Genomic DNA, 17002 nt, shown 5'->3' with positions numbered 1-17002 from the left:
GTTTTGTGCAGAAGAATGGGCAAATATTGCCCAATCAAGGTGTGCAAAGTTGGTAAAGACCTATCCCAACGGAGTCAACTGCAATTGCTGCCAAAGGTGCTTCCACCAAGTGTTAACTCAGGGGGGTGGACACTTATCCAAGCAAGGTGTGTGTGTGTGTGTGTGTGTGTGTGTGTGTGTGTGTGTGTGTGTGTGTGTGTGTGTGTGTGTGTGTGTGAGCTTATATAGTCTGTGATTATCCACAGCCCTTCACCAAACTAACCTTGCATTCGACCTGAATGAACAAGAACGTTGCTCTACACTCGTGTGGTCGCTTGCAAAAAACAAGCGACGATTGCCAAGTCGAATAGTTGTTGTCCTGAATGACAAGAATTCTGATTGTAGTTTAAATGTACTAGGGCATGCCCGTACTATATCTATATCTAAAATTATATCCCCCCCCTCTATTTACATGAAATGGTTTGGTCCAAAGCGAACGGCTTGCGAGTGGTGACAATCCCCCCCCTCTATTTACATGCAATGGTTTGGTCCAAAGCGAACGGCTTCCGGAGTTTGGTAAAGAAATCGCCATCGCGTGCACAAACGCGCAGGAAAGCGAATGAATCGCAAATTCGTTTTTATTAGTTGTAAAACATAGTTTAACGCCAACATAGTTTGCAAACGTGAAATAAATGAATACGCTCTCAAATGTGCCATCCGAGGCAGAGTGTGTCCGCCACGTTCGGCACACGCGATAGCTCGCTGCTCTCTGATTGGTTGAATCGTTTTTTGGACATAGCTCGGTAAGTAATTGTCCGATTAATATGAAACCTTGAAAAGGCACATCCTCGGGTCCCCAGCAATATACCTGGCAAGTGAAAAGTATATCGGACCCGTGGTTGTCGAGAAACAGCGGTCACAGACAGACAAACGTACAAACGTACAGACAGAGATTACTGGAATTATAGATAGACTAGGGCATGCCCGTACTATATATATGCCCGTACTATATATCTATCTAAAATTATATCCCCCCCCCTCTATTTACATGAAATGGTTTGGTTCATTCGCAACGCCAAAGCGAACGGCGAACGGCTTGCGAGTACAGTGACAATCCCCCCCCTCTATTTACATGAATGGTTTGGTCCATTCGCAACGACCACAGAACCCCCCCCTCATGCAATGGTTTGGTCCAAAGCGAACGGCTTCCGGAGTTTGGTAAAGCAATCGCCATCGCGTGCACAAACGCGCAGGAAAGCGAATGAATCGCAAATTCGTTTTTATTAGTGATACGAATTGAATTGGGAGAAATTGGGAGATGAATGAATTGGGAGAAATAATGCGCATAAGAAATCGAATTACGTACCGTAATGGCGGTCAGCTCGTAACGCGCTCAGCTCCGCTCGTGCTCGTCTCACATCGGCCACGCCTACGCAACAAAGCGTTCTGTGATTGGCTGCCGGAAAGCGTGCTGCCGGACAGTCGTCACTGTCCGGAAGTTCGCAAATCGCAGTTAGGATGAATCGTTTTAATTTAATCGCAGTTTGAATTCGTTTTAAAACATAGTTTAACGGCAACATAGTTTTCCAACGTGAAATAAATGAATACGCTGTCAAATGTGCCGTCCGAGGCAGAGTCCGATCGCCACGTTCGGCACACGTGATAGCTCGCTGCTCTCTGATTGGTTGAAGCGTTTTTTGGACATATCTCGGTAAGTACTTGTCCGATTAATATGAAACCTTGAAAAGGCACATCCTCGGGTCCCCAGCAATATACCTGGCAAGTTTCAAGTATATCGGACCGGTAGTTGTCGAGAAACAGCGGTCACAGACACACAGACACACAGACACACAGACACACAGACACACAGACACACAGACACACAGACAGACACACAGAGATTGCTGGAATTATAGATAGATGTGTATGACCCAATTAATATTCTCATTAAAAGAGCTTGTTTATATTATTACTATTATTATCATTATTGTTATTTTGTATAGAAAGCACATGCATCAACGTAAATTATTATTTCAAATAATTTTACATGAAAACAAAAATTGTGAACTGAAGCTAATAGTTTGTAAAAAGTGATTACATGGCATGCTATCTATAGGCGTATTACCTCCACCACCAAAGGAGCAGAGAGATTATGTTTTCACCTCTGTTCGTCTGTTTGGGTGCTCGTATTTTTTCCTCGTATTTTGAGCAGATTTTCTTGAGCAGATATACTCGTATTTTTTATTTGGCCTAATGGATTTGCCCACATAATGACACTTTCCGTTTTCTTTGGTATTGCCACACATCACATAATGTAATCCAGAGAATCTTTTGGAAACTTTGGAAAGCATGGTTTATTCTGTTTTAGGACAACTATTGCAGTTTAGTCCGTCGTCTTGAGCCATGGTCTTATTGATGTTATTACCTCCACCACCAGAGGTGGACGGAGGTCATGTTTTCACCCCTGTCTGTTTGTCTCTGTTTATCTGTTTGTCTGTGAGCATATCTCAAAATGTTATGGACGGATTCGGAGGAAGCTTGGTGGACAGGTTGGGTGTTTGACGAGGATAAATTAATTGCCTTGATAAATTGCATAAATCGATGAGGACATTGGCTAATAAAAAACGACAAGGACAAAACTTGGTGGATGAGTTGGGTAGGTGACAAGAACAAGCGGTTCAGATTTTGGTTAAGGTCCAGATGCAGATCTGACCTACCAGTAAGATACAAAGGGTAAACTGTTCAACCTGGCAGAGGTATGGGCTCTACTGAGTGCCGTTCTAGTTTGCTCATGCAAGTACGTTTTCGAGAATATTCTATGTAAAGGGGACGGGGTGAATAATTCGAGATTCAATCTGTGCCAAGCGAATTTTCATTTCATCTCGGGAAATCATTTTCAACATCTGAAGCAGCGGCGAGTCAGAAAAGGGTGTCTCAATTTGTGTTTTCACCTGCTAAAAGATGATGTGTTGAAGCAGAACATTGATAGGAGAGTGTTCCTGCCAAAGACAGAATGCTGAATGGGATTCTCATGTTCATCTGCTTCTATGAGTAATACTAGCTCTCTCCCATTTTACAGTTTTTGGCAGGTATAATTATCTATTTGAAGTGAAAGTTATTCAGAAAACGAGTGAAAATTGTTTTTTTTTTGGACAACCAAAATTTTACTTCAGGCAACCAAAATTTTGAAATGGTTGCTCTGCAGGAAAAACTCACAAAAAGTTAGTGTTGGGCACTGGTTATACGAATAAAAGGAGAGGAAGAAGAACAGCCACACCGCAGCGATCACAGACAGTAACAAATAATAATGATTAAATCACCCCCACATGCCCCGAGACCACGATGTCTCAACAAATATGCCCAATTATTTTTCATTCAGGAAGCAAGGGACAGAGAAGGGAGATAAGACAAGTAGAAAAACCCGTGCTGCATGAGCCATGCTCAAACGTGGTGTGGTCCTCGTCCGGTGCGCAGCAGTCCGATGTGGGGCTTGACCCCTTGCAACAACCATGCCCCAGCGCACCAGCTCCTTAACGAACTACGACTTACGCCATGAACCCGAACTACCAGGAATTCTCCAACAATGAACAGCAGTGAGCAACCAACCAACCAGGGGCCAGGAGAGAAGAAGAAGAAGAACGCCTGGTGCGCGCATTTTTTTTTTGTGCGAGCCTATTGGCTGGTAAGTGAGGAAAATTCCACAACGACAAATGTTGATTTATGGCCTTGTTTACGACCAGCACTTTATGGCCTCCCAATGACCCTGCCACCTGTACCCATGGGCCACACCGATTGGCTATTAGCTTAGGAAAATTTCATGCAAAGACATGTAGAATGGGAAAGGTTTAAGAATGGAGGGGGAGGCAGGGCTTAGATACAGACACTGGGATGGGCGATGAGATCTTTCTTAAACAAGTGCTTGACATGCTCTATATTTTATGCGAACCACGCCACACTTCGGCTAACATGTACTATAAAATAAAAATTCTAATCTAATGCCCCATTTTACCCCCTAGAAGAGATCCATAACAGTATACATGTACTGTGTATGTAAATGTACATAGTGAACCCTTAAATTTCACAGCGGTCACATTCCTGGAAAATGCCACGATATTCAAAACCGAGATAGTTATAACCATGGGCCTATGGGAAAAAGGGTGTTATGGGAAAAAAAGGGTGGGGGGAAAAAACAAACCAAAAAAAAAAGGTCCTTCCTGGACTTCCACAAAATATAGATGAGGGTGGGCGGAAGCCGGAAATAGACATCACAATTGAAATAAACAGGTAAAATAAATATAAATGTGCTTTGCAATGAAGTCTACTGCTGTGTTTAAACAGATTAAACTTTCAGAAGCAGATTAAACTTTCCCCTCCCTTCTATAATGTGGCTAAACCCTCCACCATTCCACCATTATTAGTACAAGCATGTGAAACATTAAGCAATTGCTCAATGTCCATCCTTCCGTCCGTAAATGTCAGTTTATGATTGAGGACCATCTTATTCAGATTGAATGTTACATGTTGAACACGAATTGGAAAACAAACCTGCCGTTTAACACTACCTTGGCTTTGAGAGGAGCAAGAGAAAATTTATTTTACTCTGTCCATCTATCTGGCGGTCAAAAAATATTTAAAATCATTCCAAACAGGAACCTTGCTGTTTTTAAGAACACGACACATATAACAGGCACGAATAACTAATGTAATGTGTTACATAGGATGATGTAATCAACACCGTGTCAATGGCGGTAAATTCCATAATTTATTTATTTGTATGACTTCTAGAATCTTTAATTTATTTAAATTGAATTATACACTGCAGAACACAAATCGCCTTCTTGTCACTTCCAAAACCCTTCCGTTTTGCAGTACTTGGCCATCTTAAATAGGGTGGTGTACAAGGTTGGTGTATAAGACCGATTCAATAGCGCTAAATTTCGGGTTTTTTTTTTTTTTTAATCGATCTTTTAAATCATTATTTTATTAAAGTTGGAGTATACCCTTGAACACTGTGTTGGGTACCATGTTCTCTGAACTCTCTAGTTAATCTCTTAAATTGTTTCCCTTTGTAATCTGTCAATGTGTTTCTTATATAAATCACTAGTACATCCGCTCACTATGGGAGTGGCAGGAAGGGTCATTCCTCTTTGGGGTATATAGATTACAGTCGATCTATGGTGGGGTCTCAAGAACATTGGGTGTGTGTTCATTTACCAAGTTTCTTGTGGGAGAAATCACCAAGTGGTTTGTTTAAGCATTCGAGCAAGCACATTCAAAACCGTTAAGGAACCGCTGGCTTAGCAAGCGCTAGCTAGCTGCTAGGCAAATGAGCACAACCCGCGCTTCCTCCCTTTCAGTTTGGTGTTAAACAGCAGGAGCGAGTTTCAAATGTTCGCAACAAAAAACGCCACAGTAGCGGCAGGAAGGGCCATGTTATTAACCCAACCCTTGGAGTATATAGAGTACAGTAGATCTTCGCTCAGTTCTGTAAGTAAATCTTACCTCACGGATGTCAGGATTCCTCCAAATTTCTTTATTTAGTGTTACGAGGTGTGTTCAAAAAGTATGCGACCTTAATTTGTCGTGCGTAAACAAATGAAACGAGGGAGGCATTGATTGGTGCACGTATGTAGGCGATCCTAATGCGCACGCGTGAATTTTTTCCCACCTGCAGAAGCTGTCATTCGACGGCAGACCGCCGATGAGTGAGGAAGTGTAAGTGAGCGCCGTCGGATTTTCGTTTTTGACAAATGACGGAAAAACTTGAACAACGCTACTGCATCAAATTTTGTGCAAAGCTTGGCGATTCCCAAGTGGAAACGATCCGCAAGATTCAACAGGCCTTCGGGGACGAAGCAATGAGCACCACACAGATAAAGGAGTGGTACAACCACTTCAAAGATGGCCGCACATCAGTGGAGAGTGAAGCACGTTCGGGTAGGCCCTCAACATCCCGAAATGAGATCGTCATTGACCAATTGAGGACCCTGGTGATGCAGGATCGTCGAATCACGATCAGAGAACTTGCAGACGAGGTGGGCGTCAGCATTGGATCCGTTCATTCCATTATGAAGGAGGATTTGGGCTTCAGGAGAATCTCAACGAAGTTCGTACCAAAGCTGCTAACGATTGAGCAGAAGCAACTCCGTTTGGAGATCGCACAGCACATGCTGGAGACTGTGAACAGCGATCCCAGCTTCCTCAACACAGTGATCACTGGCGATGAGTCCTGGGTTTATGGGTACGACCCAGAAACCAAGTTGCAGTCATCACAATGGAAGCATCCAACATCCCCGAGGCCAAAAAAAGCAGGGCAGGTCCGCAGCAATGTGAAAGTCATGCTGACCGTCTTCTTCGACTCCAGTGGCGTGGTTCATCACGAGTACGCACCACACGGCACAACCATCACCAAGGAGTATTACCAAGAGGTTCTGCGTCGCCTTCGTGACGCTGTGCGACGCAAACGGCCGGACCTGTGGGCAGCGGGCAATTGGCAGCTCCATCACGATAACGCACCCGCCCATTCTTCACATTTGATAGAGTTTCTTGGCCAAACACAACACACCTGTGCTTCGTCAGGCTCCCTACTCTCCCGACATGGCTCCGTGTGACTTCTGGCTTTTCTCCAAGCTGAAAATGCCCCTGAAAGGGACCAGATTTCAGTCCAGAGAAGACATCATGCGGAATGCGACGGACCAGCTGCACACCATCCCAAAAGAGGCGTTCCAGCGCTGCTTCTGACAGTGGCAGAACCGTTGGGAGAAGGGTGTGGCAGCCCAAGGGGACTACTTTGAAGGAGATTAGTGTAAGTTTGTTGTATCTGGATACGAGTATTTTTTATGAACAAAGGTCGGATATTTTTTGAACACACCTCGTATAAACAGCAATATCAACTGTTTAAAAAGCTAATCATACGTGTTTGTGGTTTGCAATTTTTTCATTCTGGTAGAGGCTGTTGGGCCGGTACTCACACAAAAACGCCATTATAAGCTATTTATAAACGTTGACTTGACGTTTGTTCAAGGAGGAAAAACCCCTTGGGGAGGTGGGATATTATTGGTATTAATATTGTTTTTTAATAACATTAATATTATGCTATTATCGTTAGTTTTGTTATTAGAAGTGGCCTTGGAAAAACGCCACGATAAAGCTAACTTAACCATTTGAGTACGGATGACGTCCAGTGCCGCAACCCGCAAAAACGTTTTGTGTACAGATGACGTTACTACACGTCATCGACTATACCGATGAATAGATCGTCAGTACGTGGTTGCATTCCTGTAATGCCAAATTAATCCCATACCAGGGGTATTTTTATTTAAATTAAAAAATCCCGTACTCAAAGGGTACGCTAACATGGATATACACCTCAACACGCAACCCCATTGAGGGCAATGGCAGGGAAAACCTGCTCAGGGGAGACAACCCCCTTGGGGAGGGGGGCAAATGATTGTGCTACAACCATCGTTGTGTATGTAACCCTTAGTCATCCTGTCAAGTTTGGTTGAGATTGGATAAGTAACGACGGAATGTATCTCGGTCAAATAATCATCAGACAGACAGACAGATGCCAAGTTGCGTATTTTAGTACGATTCTGCAGCTACTTAATAAATAATATCACCAGTTAATAAATATCATAAATAAAATAAAATAAAATAAAATCATCGCTTTTATCCATCGTTTTAAGCTTCGGTACAGGTGGGACAGAAACAAAAGACTTGTGGCATGAGATAACAGTCACAACTCAGCTCAAAAACTGTGAATTAAGCCCTGCAATAACTAAATCTCGCAGAACATCAACGCAATGTAAAATTTGACTTCAAGTATTCAACCCGTTCCCCTCAACCTCACAAACCCCAAGTCATCAACTCCCTGCCCAAACTCCAAGTTCCCAAACTCCCCCTCCCAACTCTGTTGCATCTTTGCCCCTACCCCTCCCAACTCCAACACTCTGTTCTCCCCAACCACCTCTGAATTCCCACATCAATCATTACATATTTCTTCATTGCCTCATCGATAAAGCGGATTATTTAACTCTTTCCCATTCCCTATCATGCTATCACCGACTTCGTTTTAGGATACAGAGTCGAGGCTTGTGGAAGAGCTAGAACAGTGAATGGATCAGGATGCAACAGAACAAAAGGAACAGCAAGGAGAGGGGCAGAGGGACACAAAGCGGAGTTGAAAAAAAAATAGAGGGAGACTTGGACAAAATGAATGTGGGAAGGAATGGGGAGGGGGAGGGCAGAAAAAGATGTATGGTGTGGAAGAGCTAGAACAGTGAATGGATCAGGATGCAACAGAACAAAAGGAACAGCAAGGAGAGGGGCAGAGGGACACAAAACGGAGTTGAAATACAAAATAGAGGGAGACTTGGACAAAATGAATGTGGGAAGGAATGGGGAAGGGGGGGAGGCAGAAAAAGATGTATGGTTTGGACAAGATGGATACAGAAGGAAACTTTCTGGAAGGGAAAACTGGATATTTGAAAGGAAGTGGGATGGGGTGGGTGAAGAGATTAACGGGGGTAGAAAAGATTATAGTTTTGGATTTGGGATTATCGAAGATGATGATGATCTAACTGTCCTGAAGACCTGTAGTGAAGAACGAGATTGAATAGAATATGGAAGTTGATTCCACAGGCAGTGAAAAAAGGGAACGAATGAGTGGAGGTGAGCAGTATTTCTGAAATTTCACAATAAAGGGGTTGATGGTGACATGTGTGCGCTCTGCAGTTGCGGGTGGGGAGGCACGGAAAGAGCAGAGAGTGCAAGACCAGAAAGGAGTCAGTAGAAAACAGAGAGACCACCAACCTGTCCGTGTTAGGAAAGTGATTGGCCCATAGATAGACTCGGCTTCAGCACAGGAGATTCCAATGATGTTGAAGGCCTTCGTTTCCATGGAGCCAAGCTGAGAAAGGTGTGAGACAGGATCCATCCCAAGGATTATGAGGAAAGTTGATAGGAGGGTTTGCCAGATGGTCCTTTCAGAGACAGAGACAGAGAGTTGTCAAGATTGAAAGATGTATTCCAAGTGTTTGACCAGCTTGTGATTTTGTCAAGGTTTAAAGAGAGGGAAGAGGCTGCTGCATGCCTGTCTGAAAGTCATATAAATGAGAAATCTCATTTATACGACTTCAAATGAGAAATGATAAGAAATCTTAAGGCAAAGGGTGGAGTCATCAGAAAATAGATAAAGGAGATTTTCCAGAGTCAGAGAGGTCACATTGATGAGATCAGGAATAAGACCCAGCCCAGAACACTACTTTGGGGGCACTCCAGCCTTGATGGAGAGAGGAGATGAAAGGATTCAGTTGAGCCACATGTTGGTTACAAGAAAAGAGGAAGTCAGTCAGCTATGTGTGGAGATGGCCTTGGATGCCATAAGCAGAGAGTTTGGAGAGCAAGACGAGATGCCGGACTGCAACAAAAGCACGCGATATATCCAGAGAGACGGCCCTGATCTCATGTCTGATACTGAGAGCCTCCATCCATGTTGGGCGAGTTGAATTACAGCATGTCCATTGTAGGCCACGGGCCAGTTATGGTCCTCGTGCACCCCCCCCCCCCCCCCCCCCCCCCCACAACTCTATCACCCCATATATTTTTGAAGCACTAGCGTCCCCTCAACATGAAATCAACTGGTAACAGTAAATAAACTGGTTCTTACTATTCATTTTTCACACACATTTGATGGTACCCTTAAAATATATTTTTTTTTGCCAATGTCGCGCCGTAAATCTTTTCCGTGTCGTTATGTTCCCTGAGATGGCTGAAAGTGGTCTGAGTTATATAAGTTATATATCATCTGAAAGGTAATTATCCTGCTGGTCATTATAAATGGCATATATTTTAGATTTAGTGTTACCATTGGCCTCAAAAATCAAGTCGAACAGCTATACCCCATGTTTCGCTGTGCCAACGTAACACAGACTAAGATATTCGAACTTATATCTTCAATCCAGCCACCCTAGACTTGATTGACATTAACAACAACTTTCTGGACATTCTTCATAAAAATACCTTTCATTTGATACCAAATATGTCTTCTTACCAGTAAACATCTATCAGATATGACACTGTAAACAGACCGCAGGTATGCCGACAATTGCCGCATATGCTTCTCAGATGATCCATGTGGTAACACTGTGCTAACTTTCAACACAATTAAATATGAATTGCTAAATTCACACACAATCACACATTATTTGTTGCAGTATAACAACATCTATCTATAATTCCAGTAATCTCTGTCTGTACGTTTGTTTGTCTGTGACCGCTGTTTCTCGACAACCACGGGTCCGATATACTTTTAACTTGCCAGGTATATTGCTGGGGACCCGAGGATGTGCCTTTTCAAGGTTTCATATTAATCGGACAATTACTTACCGAGCTATGTCCAAAAAACGATTCAACCAATCAGAGAGCAGCGAACGATCGCGTGTGCCGAACGTGGCGGGCACACTCTGCCTCGGATGGCACATTTGAGAGCGTATTCATTTATTTCACGTTTGCAAACTATGTTGGCGTTAAACTATGTTTTACAACTAATAAAAACGAATTTGCGATTCATTCGCTTTCCTGCGCGTTTGTGCACGCGATGGCGATTTCTTTACCAAACTCCGGAAGCCGTTCGCTTTGGACCAAACCATTGCATGTAAATAGAGGGGGGGGATTGTCACCACTCGCAAGCCGTTCGCTTTGGACCAAACCATTTCATGTAAATAGAGGGGGGGGATATAATTTTAGATATAGATATAGTACGGGCATGCCCTAGTTGTTATCAATTCCTTCAGTCTCCTCACTTCTTTCAGAGAAATAGTTCTATATGTCATGCTCATTTAAATCAGCACACTCAATACTTGTGAGAATCATGAAACATATATATCATTTTGTGCACAATCTCTCTTTCAGTTATTAAGCAGATCTTTTTCCATAATGATATAGGAATGTGAAACAGGTGAGGTGAATTCGGTCTTAAGACCACCGTTTTGTACAATGAGGCTAATCCTGGCCAAAAGACCTCCTGGGATAATGAAACGATGGCTGAAACAATTCCCAGACTCAGGCCGGGATCAAACCCGGGACCTGTGAATCTGAAGCCGAGCAATGTGAAACAAGGTTTAAAACAAAAATGTAAAAAAGCCAGTACAATTCTGTTTCTCAACTACGTTGCTTCATATTGAAGAGAAGTTGTCATTCGTCCAAATCACTCTCACTCTCATGAGCATCATTCTCTAGTCCATACTCCATGTCACCAAAGGTTTCGGTGATATCCACATACATTTCCATCCACATACAACAGGAAGTTGTTCGTTTTCACCTCCTCTAGGAGTGAAAGCACCAGACCGACATGGTCCATGTAGGACAACCAAAATTGAGCAGTCTTTCCCAGACACCCTGTTGCTACACTCTGTCTAAAGTCTTCATACCCTTTCACGATCATGCCGATCAAATGGTCTGCTGACACAGCATCCAAGGTAACTTGGCTGGGGTTTTCTACTAGATTGTGTAGCTTCTCAGTTGATGCAGCAGACAGTGAAGAAAAGAGAGCATCAGCATTCTGATCTTTAAGGTACTCTTCCACAAGCAGTCGTTCCAGGCTTTCCAACATTACTTTGTGGCAATGTAAGGCTCTGTCGTAATGCTTTCCAGACATCACCCCAGCTAGAGAGCCTCCACTGATCAATCCTGATTCGAGAAAAACATCTGCCAGCCCAGATCCAGCCATCTTCTTGCCGATCATCCTCATGTAAGCGCATACCAGATGAAAAGTTCCAATAAGGATGATGTGACTTTCATATTTTTCAGGAGCGTTCCATATCAGAGGGTATGCCTTCATGCATACCCCCAGATCAAATGTCGTAATGACATAAGATTGCCCAACTTCTCTGGTGGCCTCTTCTGCAACATGCAAGCATTCTTGTACTTGTACATTGGCAAAAAAAAAATTTTTTAAGGGTACCATCAAATATGTGTGAAAAATGAATAGTAAGAACCAGTTTGTTTACTGTTACCAGTTGATTTCATGTTGAGGGGACCCTAGTGCTTCAAAAATATATGGGGTGGTAGAGTTGTGGGGGGGGGGGGGGGGGGGTGCACGAGGACCATATCTGGCCCATGGCCTATTGTCCAAGGTGGAGTGATCAGGTCTCAAACCAAATAGGTCATCTGAGATTAGGCCGTTCTAGAAAAGGAATGATTTCTTATAAATTGCGATGATGAATTAAACGACCTTACTGATGATTGGAAGCAAGGTAATAGATCTGTAGTGAAAGGGGATTTCACAGAAACCATGATCAAAACATCAAGAACATGGCTCCAACATGTCACGGGTCATCACGGTCGCCTGTCCAACTCACATCCCACCATGTACAGTGCATTCAGAAAGTATTCAGACCCCTTCACTTTTTTCACATTTTGTTATGATGTATTGTTGCAGCCTTATGCTGAAATCGTTTAAATTCATTTTTTCCCTCATCAATCTACACTCAATACCCCATAATGACAAAGAGAAAACAGGATTTTAGAAAGTTTTGCAAATTTATTAAAAAGAAAAAACTGAAATATCACATTGACATAAGTATTCAGACCCTTTGCAATGACACTTGAAATTTAGCTCAGGTGCCTCCCATTTCTCTTGATCATCTTTGAGATGTTTCTACACCTTGATTGGAGTCCACCTGTGGTCAATTCAATTGATTGGACATGATTTGGAGAGGTACACACCTGTCTATATAAGGTCTCACAGCTGACAATGCATATCAGAGCAAAAACCAAGCCATGAGGTCGAAGGAACTGCCTGCAGAGCTCAGACAGGACTGTGTCGAGGACAGATTTGGGGAAGCCTACAGAAAAATTCTGCTGCATTGAAGGTTCCCAAGAGCACAGTGGTGTCCATAATTCTTAAATGGAAGAAGTTTGGAACAACCAGGACTCTTCCTCGAGCTGGCCGCCCGGCCAAACTGAGCAATCGGGGGAGAAGGGCCTTGGTAAGAGAGGTGACCAAGAACCCGATGGTCACTCTGGCTGAGCTCCAGAGATCCTGTGTGGAGATGGGACAAACTTCCAGAAGGACAACCATCACTGCAACACTCCACCGATCTGGGCTTTATGGCAGAGTGGCCAGACGGAAGCCTCTCCTCAGTGAAAGACACATGAAAGCCCGCTTGGAGTTTGCAAAAAATCACCTAAAGGACTCTCAGACTGTGATAAACAAGATTCTGTGGTCTGAGGAAACCAAGATTGAACTTGGGAACCTTCAATGCAGCAGAATTTTTTGTAGGCTTCCCCAAATCTGTGCCTCGACACAATCCTGTCTCTGAGCTCTGCAGGCAGTTCCTTCGACCTCATGGCTTGGATTTTGCTCTGATATGCATTGTCAGTTGTGAGACCTTATATAGACAGGTGTGTGCCTTTCCAAATCATGTCCAATCAATTGAATTTACCACAGGTGGACTCCAATCAAGGTGCAGAAACATCTCAAAGATGATCAAGAGAAATGGGAGGCACCTGAGCTAAATTTCAAGTGTCATAGCAAAGGGTCTGAATACTTATGTCAAAGTGATATTTCAGTTTTTTCTTTTTAATACATTTGCAAAACTTTCTAAAATCCTGTTTTCTCTTTGTCATTATGGGGTATTGAGTGTAGATTGATGAGGGAAAAATGAATTTAAACGATTTCAGCATAAAGCTGCAACATAACAAAGTGTGAATTTTTTTTAAATAAACATAAATGCAAATTTCGCATGTGGAAAAAGTAAGTACACCCCTACATTTATCACTACTTCAAATACCTAAAATTAGAATCAGGCGCACCAGCTCAGGTGCAAATGATTAGAACATCGCTGGAGAGGATCTTGGAGGAACCTGTCTTATTTAAACCTGACATTTAGTTTGGTTTGCTCTTTGTTTTTGAAGTGTGCGGCATCACCATGCCTAGATCAAAAGAGCTCTCCGAGGCCTTCAGAAAGAAGGTTATAGATGCCTACGAGTCTGGGAAGGGATTTAAAAAGATCTCCAAACAATTTGAAATCGATCATTCGACTGTCCGGAAGATCATCTTGAAGTGGAGAAGATTCCAAACAACTGCCAACTTGTTCAGGCCAGGCCGCCCCAGCAAGTTCAGCCCGAGAGCAGACCGCAAGATGCTGAAGGAAGTCTCCAAGAACCCCAGAATGTCATCACGGGACCGACAGGTAGCTCTTGTCACTGTTGATGTCAAAGTGCACGAGTCTACCATTAGAAAGAGGCTGCACAAATTTGATCTACATGAGAGGTGTGCCAGGAGGAAACCTTCGCTGTCCAGAAAGAACATCAGGGCAAGATTAAAGTTTGCCAATGAACACCTAGGCAAAGACCAGCACTTCTGGAACAATGTGCTCTGGACAGATGAGTCAAAGGTAGAGCTATTTGGCCACAGTACCAGAAGACATTTTTGGCTAAAACCAAAGACAGCATTTGACCACAAGAACCTGATGCCAACTGCAAAGCATGGTGGTGGAAATATTATGGTTTGGGGCAGCTTTGCTGCATCAGGGCCTGGGCAGCTCACCATCATAGAATCCACTATGAATTCTTCATTGTACCAGAGGGTGCTTGAGGATAATGTGAGGCCATCTGTCAGAGAGTTGAAGCTCAACCGAAGGTGGACCTTGCAACATGACAATGACCCTAAACATACCAGTAAATCCACTAAGGAATGGCTGAAAAGAAAGAAATGGGGGGTTCTGGAATGGCCAAGTCAAAGCCCGGATCTAAATCCCATCGAGATGTTGTGGGGGGATTTGAAACGAGCTGTGCATGCAAGAAACCCCTCAAACATCGCACAGCTGAAAGAATTCTGCATGGAGGAGTGGGCAAAAATTTCTCCCAGTCGATGTCAGAGACTGGTAGACAGTTATAAGAAACGCCCACTTGAGGATGTTTCTGCCAAAGGGGACAATACCACCGATTAGAGCCAAGGGTGTACTTACTTTTTCCACATGCGAAATTTGCATTTATGTTTATTTAAATTATACAATGGACTACAAAATGTAAATGTTTCATGATATTTGTTATATTGTATCACCTTTATCTATCAATATTGTTGAAATGAAGATCAAATAGCTGTATGTTGAAATGTGTTGAAAAAGTCAAAACTTTACATGGGGTGTACTTACTTTTTCACGTGACTGTATAAGTGTATATGTGTACGTATATATGTGTACATATATATTGTATATACGTATAAGTACGTATATATGTATATGTACATATGTGTACGTATATATGTGTATGTACATATGTGTATGTATATATATATGTGTATGTATATATGTGTATGTATATATGTGTATGTACATATGTGTATGTATATATGTGTATGTACATATGTGTATGTATATATGTGTATGTACATATGTGTACGTATATATGTGTATGTACATATGTGTACGTATATATGTGTATGTATATATGTGTACGTATATATGTGTATGTACATATGTGTATGTACATATGTGTACGTATATATGTGTACGTATATATGTGCATGTACATATGTGTATGTATATATGTGTATGTATCTATGTGTATGTATATATGTGTATGTGTGTATGTATATGTACCTCTCCAAAGACAACGACCATGAATGATACGGCACGACGACCACCTTGGACGGACGAGCAGAAAGCGGCCTGAGCTTTATTTAAAGTACCCAGTTGCAGTCAAATATCATATCACCATATTTCCAAAATGTTGACATTTACCAGGTGCAAGCAAACTTAAGCCGGGCGACTTTGGCGTCATCCCCCGTCCAGTGCAGCCGAAGGATTCAGTAAAGCCGATAAACTGGCCGAACTATTTGTATTTAACCAACTCCAAACCTCCACCGCCTATCGTCCATCATCCGCAAAGGGGGGAAAAAAGAGCGGCTGATCAACGACAGGGCGACAAAAACAAACTTATAAACCATCGGGTGCTTGCCATGTATCTGAAGCGCAGAGTCGGACAATTCCTCCTTCCATCAAGCGTGCTCCTCAATCTCTCACCTGGGGCCACACGGCGTTCATCCCTCCTCCACTGGCAGACCCCAACATCCCATCATGCTTTGCGCAGCGTCGTCCTCACTCCTTCCGTAAAGAACGAATTACATTCCTCATTCAACCTGATTTCATTCTTTTTCTCGCGATGTTCTGTTCTCTCTCTTCTTCTTTAATCATTCGCTGACGAAACGCTTGTTCTCTTCCCCTTTAATGACGATTATAAATCACTTCATAATCGTAGCAGCGATTAATGCACGACTCCGACCAGTCAGCCGTTTTTGTAAATTCTTCCCCACTTAAAATAAAATAACGAGTTCTCTTACAGAAAGAACTTCGGCGCTGGAGGCCATCCGACCTGTCAAAGCTTGTGCCTAATTAATATCAACCTACGGTTGTTTATACTCACTCAATCCTTTTTAATGCTAAGCGCCAATGAACGAAGCAGCATGTACTTGTTTGAAAGTATTTGATGTGACTCGACCGGGATTCCAACGATCAACCTCATAGACTTAGAAAAAGACGCTCTAACCATTACACCGCCATGGCTGCTATTGACTTTCTTTCCTCCTGCACCATCTTTGACGTTCTGTTTCGTTGCGCTCACCACAGGCAACTTGCGCTGCGCAACCATTTCATCATCATTAAAGTACGAGGAAGAGGTTAATCCTGTAGATCCTCGGTGTGCACTAACTGTATAGTGGCCACAAAGTCCCTATGCACGCAGTTACAATTTACTAAGAACTTATCCGTATGATCCCCTCCATTCCCCACAAAAAATCTGAATTTTTCTCCATGTTCTTCTGGATATCGTCTTCCATGTTGAGGGTTGGAGGTCATAAAAGCAGCCCCTGACTTCATGTCTTCAATCCCAGATTCTTTTTCATTATTTTTTGGACTGTTGAGCATGGAATGCCTAATTCAGAAGATCTTTTTGCGAGATGATTTCAGTGGTGATCTCAAGCGGGACCCTTCAATATGTCCACATGGCATTGACGTGA

The 17002-nt window shown here is 42.9% G+C and overlaps 1 protein-coding gene across 1 annotated transcript in view; it reads right to left on the bottom strand.

The window, feature by feature from the left end:
• Positions 1 to 16071, bottom strand: part of LOC137414288 (nuclear receptor coactivator 2) — a 167984-nt gene extending 151913 nt beyond the window's left edge. The window contains exon 1 of the mRNA XM_078773596.1: positions 15946 to 16071. The gene's annotated coding sequence lies outside the window, so the exon portion shown is untranslated. The remainder of the gene's footprint in view (positions 1 to 15945) is intronic.
• Between the last annotated feature and the right edge of the window lie 931 nt (positions 16072 to 17002).

This window comes from Myxine glutinosa, chromosome 3 (genome assembly GCF_964187855.1).
Source record: "Myxine glutinosa chromosome 3, kmMyxGlut1.1, whole genome shotgun sequence".
NCBI classification, from domain to species: Eukaryota; Metazoa; Chordata; class Myxini; order Myxiniformes; family Myxinidae; genus Myxine; species Myxine glutinosa.
Note: the sequence above shows the minus strand (reverse complement) of the source record. Positions and strands in the feature narration are given on the sequence as shown.